Raw genomic sequence first — 10937 nt, forward strand, 5'->3', positions numbered from 1 at the left:
ATGCATATAACGATTCTTTGATGTACAGTCATCAAACTGGTTGCCTTCTCTAACTTTACTTTAAAAACATCTCAAGTTTCTTCAAATAATCGTTATATGTATTTTTAGAGATGTCCTATTTCTTTTTTGGGAAAATGGCAATTAGGTCCCACTTAAGGGAATTAAATACAAAAAAATCCTTTGAAATTATAAAATTATTTTAAAGTCCTAAAATTTTTTTTGCATTAAATTTTATTTCTTTACTTACCAAATTACCTTTTTTTTTTAAGTTTGCATTGACAACTGAAAGAGTAATGGTTGACAACTCAGGGTGTAATGATTGACAACTATTGCGGCTGGTTTGACAACTTATGGTGTGATATGCTGAGAAAATGTGTTGTCAAACCAGCCGCGATAGTTGTCAATCCTTACATCCTGAGTTGTCAACTACTGCTTTTTTAGTTGTCAATACAAATTTAAGAAAAAGAAGAAGGGTAATTTGGTAATTAAACAAATAAAATTTATTACAAAAAGGTCCCTTGAGACTTTAGAATAATTTTATGATTTCAAGGGATCTTTTTGCATTTAATTCCCTTGAGTGGGACCTAATTGCAATTCTCCCTTCTTTTTTGCTTTTTGGTCTTATAAGTGTATATGACTATATGTGATCATTTTGAACATTATTAAAAAAAAGTGGGTAGCTGGCAACAAATTTTAGGAAAAATTAATTTTTTACATTTCAAATTTTTGATTCATTTATAATTCAATCTTTGAATTAGAACAACTCAACTCTTGTAATATTAATTTGATTAAAATTAAGTTCACAAACTTTTAACTAAATGCTACTAAAACATTTAAAATATCAATCCCTACATTTTAAGAAATAAAATTGAATATTAAGGACTAATATTTTAAAATTATTGAGATTGGGTGACACCATTTAATTGAGACAAAATTATAAGGTCCAAATAATTAATTTTTACAAAATTTTAAAATATCCTTTTATTCAACTATTTTATAATCTTTTGACATATTCGCTACCATCATATCAAGAATTAAAAAGAGCTAAGACTGCCAAAAATAAATACAGTCAATACACTATTAGAGTCCTAAAATCACCATTGGCCAATTACTTTGAAATAAAGACCAAAATTATAAAGTTAAATTATTTTTAAACGCAAGGATTAAAAATTTTACGGAGAGAAAAAAATGTAAAAGATAACTAGAAAATTAATATAAACGCATTTTACTGAAATGTAGTTAAAATTTTTGTGTCATTTGATCAGTTTAGTCAATTACTTTACTTATACATTGCTTTAAGCGATGACTATTTTAAAATTAAAAAAAATAATTTCAAAGTTTTTAAGAACTGCTGCTTTCATGTGAAGAATACCATTAATTAAATAATTTATAATTAATATGAACTGATTGGGGGAAATAATTTATAATTAATGGATAGCCAGCCACCAGAAATTGGATAAACTCAAAATCAAATGATGATTGGTCCGCCAGCTCATTTTATATTTTATAATAAATAAGTATCCGAAGTCCAACTCATCATCAGAAATCTGAAATCTCTCTTTATATTCCATTCAGTATTTCTTTTTTCTTTCTTTTTTTTCAACTTATTAAGCCTTTGAACATATAACTACTAATTTTCTCATTTCATGTATATTAATTTCCATAGGAAGGATATGTGTGGCTACGGGGGGAGATTATTTTTAATAGAAAGTCATAATTACACTTCCTCAAGTTCTATATATGAGTGATTTTTTTTTTTACAAGAAAATAATGATATGTTATTATTTAAAAAAGATATTAATATTTGTCTGAAATTTTTCATATTATTTTTTAATTTTCACCTATTAATTATTGTTCAGTCTCACTAAATTAATTATCATATTCGGTCATTCTTTCTTTTCATAAATATGGTAATTTTGACAAATAAATTGCATTTGTATATATTTATTACCTTTATTTTAACTAACATTTTAATTTATATAATTTGTTTTCTTTTTTCTTTTTGAAAACGACTCAAAAAAATATTGTTGATTAGATCCATAATATAGTTGATTTCATGGTATTAATTAAATTTCCATTCACTTGCACGCTTTTATTTGTTTAATGTACAATATTATACACTCATCAAATTGAGCAGACACGTACCGAACATTAGCCTTTGTATTTTACTCCCCCGTCTTTAATATAAGATATATTTAAATAATTTGATTAGATTAAAAAAGTTAGATAAATTAGTTAATTATAAAAAATATAACATGTTTTTCTTAAAACACTATAATCATATTTTTTAATATCCTCCCCCCACTTATTTGATTATGGTTGAGGGAGTATTTATAGGAATAATTTAGAAAAAAATTGATAAATATGATAAATAAGTCTTATATTTAGGACTAAAATTAATTTAATAATTAGATCATATATTAAAGATCAGATGAGTATATCGTTAAACAATGGAACACAATTGAATATTAGCATATAGTATATAGCGGTATAATATTTTGTTCAATGATTAAATAAAATAAGAGTTTTTTGGCCAACCATTAAATATAAGAATCTATCCTTATCAATCATCAAATCATTCTATAGGTCCCTTTCTAAAAAGGAAAACCATTGAGTTTTTCAAAAAGCTTTGATGTTATTTTTATTTTTATGAAGTATGGTCAGATTCAATTGGGTGAATGAATCAATATTATTAGAAGATGGTTAAAAGTTTGATGAAGCACGGACTCCATCGAGTTTTTGTCAATTTATAACTTTCTTGATTCTAAATATAAGATGCTTTTTAAAAAATTATTTTTTAATTATAAGTCACTTATGGGTTTTTAATAAACAAATTTTCAAATATTGCCCTTGTTACAATTTACTCCTGAAGGACTTTTATTTTAATCTAGTGTTTCTCTATAATCTTGAATAAAATTAACAAAAAAAGAAGTTTCATTTCAAACAATGCCAATAAGTTAACCACTTCTTCTTCATTTTAGTGAGATAATTGGAAGTGATTTATAATACAATATAAATTGGAGAGGGTGTATAATACTAGTATAGAGTACTTTCTTCTGTTCTAAATATGAGAGCTAGTTGAAGGTTGAATTGATCCTAGATATAATATCTTAATCCACTTTGTATTTCAAATTTATAATTTTTTTAAAAAGATATCTCTATTGGTTATAAAGAATTTCCACGAAGAAGCAATTCTAATATACATGATTAGATAGAATAATTTAAGTAAGTCAATATATATTGTTACAAATAATTAATTTTGTTAATTTTCTTAATCTTTTTAAATTAGTTATTAAGCTCTTATATTATAATTTCTCATCAAACAGTTGCAAGAAAAATACCCCATGTAGAAAAGTATGTTTTTCTTAAAAAGGGAGAAGCATGTCTAATTATAATTCTCTAATTATAATTCTCTAATTATAATTCTCAAACAGTAGTATAGGAAGGAAATCAGCTTACAATCATTTATCAAAACAGAAGGCAAAAAGAAAAACAAAAAAGAAGGTGGATGTGTATTCTCCTGTTTAATACGTAGTTGGGCTTTAGGGAGTGGTTGGTTTTAGTTGTGTGCGTACATATACAACGAGTAGCGTATGGGTGTTGTGCACTGATTGGATGATTTATAAATTAATCAAGTTGTTAGGATTCTTTATGTTATATCAATAGATTATATGGTATCTATCTATTACTTAATATAAAAACCTCTATATATATATATATATTTAATTGTATAATATATTTTATTTAAAATATTAATTTTTTTCCCTTAGTATTCCTAACTATATATAAAATTAGCTCAAATGTACTTTTATTTTTATTTTAATTTGATCTTTTAAATTTAAAAATATATTTTTAGTCTTTTAATTTTAAAATTATTAGTCTTAAACAATAAGATTTTTTTTAACAATCATCGCTATTTTAAAAAATTAAATTTGATATGTTAACATATGTTTTATCAATATGTGAGATCACAATATCATTATTTTTTTAAAACCGTTTTAGAGTTAAAAGATAAAAATATACTTTTATAGTAAGGGGATCAAATTGAAATCTTCTATAAAGTTAACAGATTAAAAATATACTTTAGTCTATAAAATCTGTTACTAATTAACAAAACTCCTCCAGAATAATTTTGAGGTTTTACCATAAACAACTAATTTTAATTAAAATTCTTCATTTATGTAAAACAGTTTATTGACCTTTATAAAAGGACCCAAAGAAGCATTATCAAAGTTTGACTTACTTAGGGGGAGCTTGATAAATACTACCTTCGGTCCTAATTATAAGAGCTAATTGACTAATTTGAGGAGATTAAGAAAGTAAGTTAAGTTAGTTATTTGTCCTAAATAGGTGTTGTCTTTTCTAAAATATCTTTACTAATCAAGTGTATTGACTAGAACTATTATTGTTAAAATAACTGTTTTGAAAAAAAAATAAATATGAGAGACAAGTGGATTGTAGTCTTATATTAGGATCAAAATAAAAGTCAAACAGGGTCTTATGTTAAGGACCGGAGGTAGTATATGATTTTTTTTTTTTTTATTCATGAAGTTCGAACTCTAAATATTGTGTGAGAGAAATTAGTTTTTCCCCCCTTTTGCCGCGAGATATTTTTACTTGATTTTACTCTCATAATATGATTTAAGTTAAAATTGCAATTATATTATAACGATATTGATTAGAAATAAACTTTGAACAGCAACTTAACATCCTCAAAGTCAAAAGGGACAATACTAAGAACTATAATGAAATGAGAATATACGGTGCTAACCATCCCAAAATATAATTTAAAGGTGAATCTTTGATATCTCTCGGTTATCATTTTTTTGCCAAGCTCTTGATTATCATTTTACCATTATGTTAAAAAATAATACTCTTTTTAATTCTGAATATTATAACTATTTATGCTGGAAAAAATATAATAACTATTTAACTAATTTGGATTTAAATAGATTTAAAAATTAAATAAATTTTAATAATAATAAATATGATATGATTTTTCTAAAATATCCAAATATAACACTAAGTTGTATATGAATTTATAAATTAAATAAATTAATTTTAAAAAATAATTAATATTTTATATTTATGTCCAAATCAGGAGTATATTTTTCCTGCCCATTTCTTTCCGTAGCGGGTGTTTTTTTTTTTTTTTTTGTTTTTAAAAAAAAAACTAGAGAGAATATACGGCGCTTAGTTTCCCAACAAACCCAAGTTATCGTCTCCTCTCGTCTCGTCAATATTCGTTCTTCTACGGCAAGAACATACATACATACCCTTACCCCGTTTCGTCTTCGCCACAAGAGCTATATCCAGAGCCGCCCTTAGCGGCGAAGGTTGAAAAAAGGTTTCATATAAACCCATTAAATTCACAAAAGCCTCTTTCATTGCTTCATCGATTCCTTTCTTTCTCTCTATCTTCCTTCCTCCTCTGCTTTTCGCTTGATTATTACCCTCAGTCCCACACTTCTGCCTTTTCTTGGCCCTATTTACCTAATTAGTCACCAGTTGATTATTCTTCTTCCCTACAAAGTTTTATTCCAGGGAAAGATGGAAATGATGCCGTACCAGCTTTCCCGATTACCTTACCAGGATTCCCTCAAAATGCTGGAGGCTGATATTCAGCATGCCAATGCTTTGTAAGTTTAATTTTCGACTCTTCTCATTCTTTTTTGTTTCTCTGATCATCGTGTTAATTTTGAAAAATCATGAGGAATTTCAAGTTGGGTCCTTGTTTGTTTTAGCAGTTTTTGGTCATAGGCGTTGGGAAGTTGAATTACTCGTCGCGATCACTATCGTAGTTGATACCCTACTGTTGATTATTTTGCTTGTTATCAACCCTGATACTCATATGAAAGCCTTTTCGTTAGTACTTCGTCGCTTGTCGTGTTCCGACTTACATGTCGATTAAATTCAACCGTATAATAAACAAACTTGTTCGTTGAACTTGTAATTCTGAATTCAGCCCTAATTTTATTGTCAATTTATCTGGGAGCACTATATTTATTTATTTAATTTTCGGGGGCCGTTCGCCCCTCTAATTCTGGATTATGGGTCTGTTCCATTTAGGGCTGCTGCGATTCCGAGAGCCAAGGGTGGGACTCTTCTTCAGATGAAATTGGTTTACAATGACTGGGCCCCACTCTTTCTCTTCTTGCTACAATGGATGGATTGCTCTTGCTCTTGCTTTCTTCAAAGATATCTGAGCTTCTTTCATGTGCTTATCTATAAGGTGAGTTTTATTTATTGTTAGCTAGAGGAAATATGGATGATGAACATGACGCTGACAACGACAAGGACTCCTTCACCTGATAAAATGTGAAGTGTAGATTTCTAGTTTAAAGTGATGGACATAAGTGGTCAATATGGTTCGGATACATTCACGGGCTACTTTTTTCCAAATTGTGCATGTTTACGAATTGTTGGCTTTTTTTAGAAATTTGGTTTTTATTGTTCCAGTGTTTCTTATATGGGAGAGGTTTACCAGAGTCTTATTCCTCATTGCCCTCCTATTCTACTTATAATAGGTTCACAAAGAGGGAAGATCAACCATATCTGCTTATGGAAGGAAGGCTACCATCAGGGACTTTTATGGTGTGTGAATTATTCACTTGCAAACGAGGAACTTTATTTTATTTTACAAAAAGAAAATGATCGATCATGATTGCTTTACTAATTATATCTTGATTTGTTTGTGTCATCCAAATTTGAATTTTAGCCGTTATATTGCCATCTCTCCAGCGGCTTCAGGGGAGCTTGGAGAAGTTGAAGTTCCAAGTTCCTAAGAAGGTTATTCAGCATAGAAGGTTCCAGTTCTAAGAAGAAGAAGATCGAAGCAGATGGGAGACTAAGCAGTGTGGATCTTGAGAGAGAGGACGAATGTGGAATCTGCTTGGAGGGTTGCACCAAAATGGTTTTGCCTAATTGCTGCCATGCCATGTGTATCAAATGCTACTACGCAAGTGGTAAGCTCATTGTGTTGCAGGTTTAGTTCGTGTTTACTTGCCTGTTTATCAGGCATAATTACAGGGAATCCACCATATAAAGTTCCAGTTTGTCTACAATTAACTCTTACTCTCAATAAGTGGTCTCAGCGAGTGAACCCACGGATGACTTTGCACAAAAAAAAAAACCTTGAGGAAATGTTTTTTAGAGTCTTGTAATGATACATGCTTCTGAATATTTTAAACTCAATGATAATTGGTTTTGGTCAGTCTTAGTGCTTAAGCAGGAATAGGCGAGGCGACTGTGCTTGATCCAAAAGACTTGCGAATGGCAAGTAAACAATTTTCGGGGTTTGCATTGTGTATATCAAAGTTTTTAGGGATCAAATAATCAACTATTAATATAACATATAAAATTTTTGCCAAATAAATTTATAAGTCATATTGTTCGTAAGCTGTGAATGTTATATTTTCATTTCTTGAACTACATATAATGCATAGAAAAACATGTTGAGTCATGTGCGATGGGGTTAGTGAATTTAGACACTCTCTTGTGTACTTGCAGGAACAGAAGGTCAGAGTCTTGTCCATTTTGTCGCGGTAGCTTGAGGAGAGTTAATTCAGAGGACTTATGGGTGCTAACCTGTAATGACGACGTTGTTGATGCCGAAACAGTGTCCAAGGAGGACTTGTTGCGATTCTACCTCTACATCAATAGCTTACCTAAAGATTACCCAGATGCACTCTTCCTAATGTATTATGAATACTTAATTTGATTTTTCCACATTATGGTGAAAAACCATGTACAGAAATCGAAGGCCAGGCCGCAAATGTGAATACAGCCTGGTGATGAGAAATATCTCTAGACATTTCTGCATATTGCTCTGGTAAGATGAAGTTATGGAATTTTAGTCCATATATAATTATATGTCATTGTAGACAATGCATAATGTATATTGTAAGGGTCCCCTCCTAGAAGTCATTGTAGAGGACCCTTGTTCAAATCCATCTTGTGTGTTACTTGTTGGAGCAGGTCATACATTCATACCACAAGGTGGGTGTAGGTGCTTTTATGACTGCAAAATGGAAAGTGAGAGAAGAAATGAAAATAAAATGCTTCCTCCTTGTTTTTCTAGAATATTTTAACTGATAATCTGTTGTTTATACCAAGTATCTTTTTTTTTTTAATATATATTTAGCCGCCGATCTATAACTTTCTTTGCATAACCATCTCCTGTTCAAAATGTCTACATTTAGCATTTATGGGGACTGGAAATTTTGTTTTTGAACAATTCATGTCGACTTCATCGAGAATTTGCCCCTTTATTTTCTTCTTCTGTTCAGCATAAATCTTTGACGAATTGAAAGAGAGGGGGTCGTTCTTATATATGGGGATGGTTGAAAATAGAATATTTTAATTATATTCAAATTCAAACAGGAGCACAAATTATTATGTGATGTTGATGGAGTAATATTATTATGTGGCGTTGAAGCATTCATTGAGACGAATAAGCCCACAAATAGGGCCATTTTGGTTTCGGTTTTCAAAGCAATCTCTTTCTGCAGTTTGACATAATAACGAGGTCGTTGTAACAGTTATCCAGAGAGCGGTTGTTTTGTTTTGTATGAAGTAGACGGGTCAAATGTAATGACTTGTGAGTTTCTTGCTTGCCAAGTAGAACACACCATATTGATGGGGACATCAACTTCATGGAGACCCTAAATTCATATGAGGTTTAAGTTTAATATGCTAGCCTACAGCCTCTCATCTAATAAAATAAGACTGTTTGTTGTCATTTAAATTTAATATAACTTTTTACAATGATATTTAAAAATTATCAGAACATCGTTGAATCTTAAATTAGGTGTTCTCAATTAAATTAAATTAATTAATTAATTGTTACCAATGCAAATATTATTAAAATTTAAATCAATATTGAATTTTTTTTCTTAATACTTTGAATGAAAGATACATCAAGTTCGTTTTTCTTCACAAAAAATTGGTTTTTTTTTCTTACTACCATCAATTAGCGTTATATTCTTTATGAAAAAAAATGGCATGCAATAAGTCTCTTAAAAGATATTGAAGAAGAGGATGCAGTAAATTCATATTGGGCGTGAAAGTAGTCCATAAATTTAATAAAATTATACACTTATTTTTTTTTAGTAATATAACTAAAATTTTTTGAAGGTGTAAACTAATTAAAAGAAGTAAAGGTATAACTTTCATCCTCTAATTTTTAAATAAAATTATGGTTTGGTCTCTTATTTTATAAAGTGTTTAGTATTTTAATTTAAATACTGTTAATATTAAATGACAATTTTTTATACAATTATTCTTATTTCTAAAAATTAAACTTAATCTGTCAATATTTGAGAATGTTTTGTTAATATTTAAAATTCAATATTAGTAGTATTTTTTTTATTATGAAACTACTAGTATTATTAATACACCTACAAAAATTAAAGGATTAAAATAAAATTTTATATTAAATTAAATAAATAGGTACTACGCCGTCGCCGTTCTAAATATATGACCCTTGTACAGGGTATTACTATTACTCTCTCCGATCCTTAATATAGAACCCAATTGTTGAGTTGGTTTTGGTCCTAAATATAAGACCTATTTCTCATATTTATCAATTTTCTCTAAATTACCCCTATAGATATTCCTTAAACTATAATCAAGTAGAAGAGGGAGAAAGATATTAAGAAAGATGATCATAGTGTTTTAGGAAAAACATGTCACATTTCTTATAATTAACTAACTTACCTAACTTTCTTAATCTAATCAAATTAGTCAAATAGATATTATATTAAGACCGGAAGAGTATATTAACAACCGGAAGCGTATATATGCATTAAAAACAAAAGAACCAACTAAAAGGCAAAAGACAAGTGCGGGAGCTTGATTTTGTGGCGCCAATTGGAAACCAGCAAGAGGCTTCCAAATGACTAATAACGATCCCTTTCTCATTCAGCATTCAGGGAAAAAACGGAATTCCAAAATTTCGCCCAATAGCCTCAGGTTTTCAAGTTTGGTTCGCAATCACTCTGAATTCTCGAGTTGCTCACTCTTCAAACCTGACGATCATTTCTCCAGTTTTGGCGATAAACGCCTATTTGCATTTTTCTCCACAGGCTTAATTTTATGTTTTGGTTCGTTTAATTGATAAGTTGATTGTCTATTACCTTGAATTTGGCTTTTGATCGTATTTAACGATTCCGATCCATCCACATGTTAGATGCAGATCTGAATCTTGTTTGAGTGGCAGTTCGATTATGAGCGACTGAAATGCCTGCGAATTTCGAGCAAAATAATGAGAATCACATGTCGGGCCAGGGAAGGATATGAGGCTGGAGGAAGCCGAGAGCAAAATGTGAAGGGGATCTCAAATGGAAATGAATATGTGGCTATGGCTCCGGATGTTCATGCTACGTCCGGTTTGGGGCATGGCCATGCAGATCAAACTATAAAACAATCAAATGGAGTTACCCAATCCTCGTCTGAACCCTCTACTGAAAATAATCAGGCACCGAAGCTATGGAAAGTGAACAGATGCTAATTTTTCATTCAAATATTGAGCAGATAGGGTATCGATTGTGCGTTACATTGTTGGAATTGTTTGGCGCAGATAGAACGTGCTGATCTGGATAATGAGGTTTGGCAGGTACATTGCGAGATCATGTTGACGAAAACTATACGGCTACTGTGAAAGAAGATACATTTGTTGATTGCCCGCATGAGCTTAGCACACAGAATGTTAGGATAATTGATAAGAAGGAAGAAATTGAGGCAAGAGAAGTGAAAGGGAAATTTGAAGAAAATCAGGCTCTGCACCTGCAGAGTCGTTCTAATGAACTGGGGGATGAGATAAGGGATGGTTATTTGGCAGAGAAGCCGGAACAGTTGCAGCATACATGATGAAGACCACTGCCAATGAAGAAAGTATTGCGCAACAGTACAAGGTTCCATAATGTAAGATTATATTT

At 30.2% G+C, this 10937-nt stretch overlaps 1 pseudogene; it reads left to right on the top strand.

Moving 5' to 3' along the window:
• Nucleotides 1–5360: 5360 nt before the first annotated feature.
• Nucleotides 5361–8082, top strand: LOC114747555 (E3 ubiquitin-protein ligase AIRP2-like; annotated as a pseudogene).
• The last annotated feature ends 2855 nt before the right edge of the window (nt 8083–10937 follow it).

Source organism: Neltuma alba, unplaced genomic scaffold, assembly GCF_004799145.2.
Source record: "Neltuma alba isolate B1F8T4 unplaced genomic scaffold, ASM479914v2 tig00005356_pilon, whole genome shotgun sequence".
Taxonomy (NCBI): Eukaryota; Viridiplantae; Streptophyta; class Magnoliopsida; order Fabales; family Fabaceae; genus Neltuma; species Neltuma alba.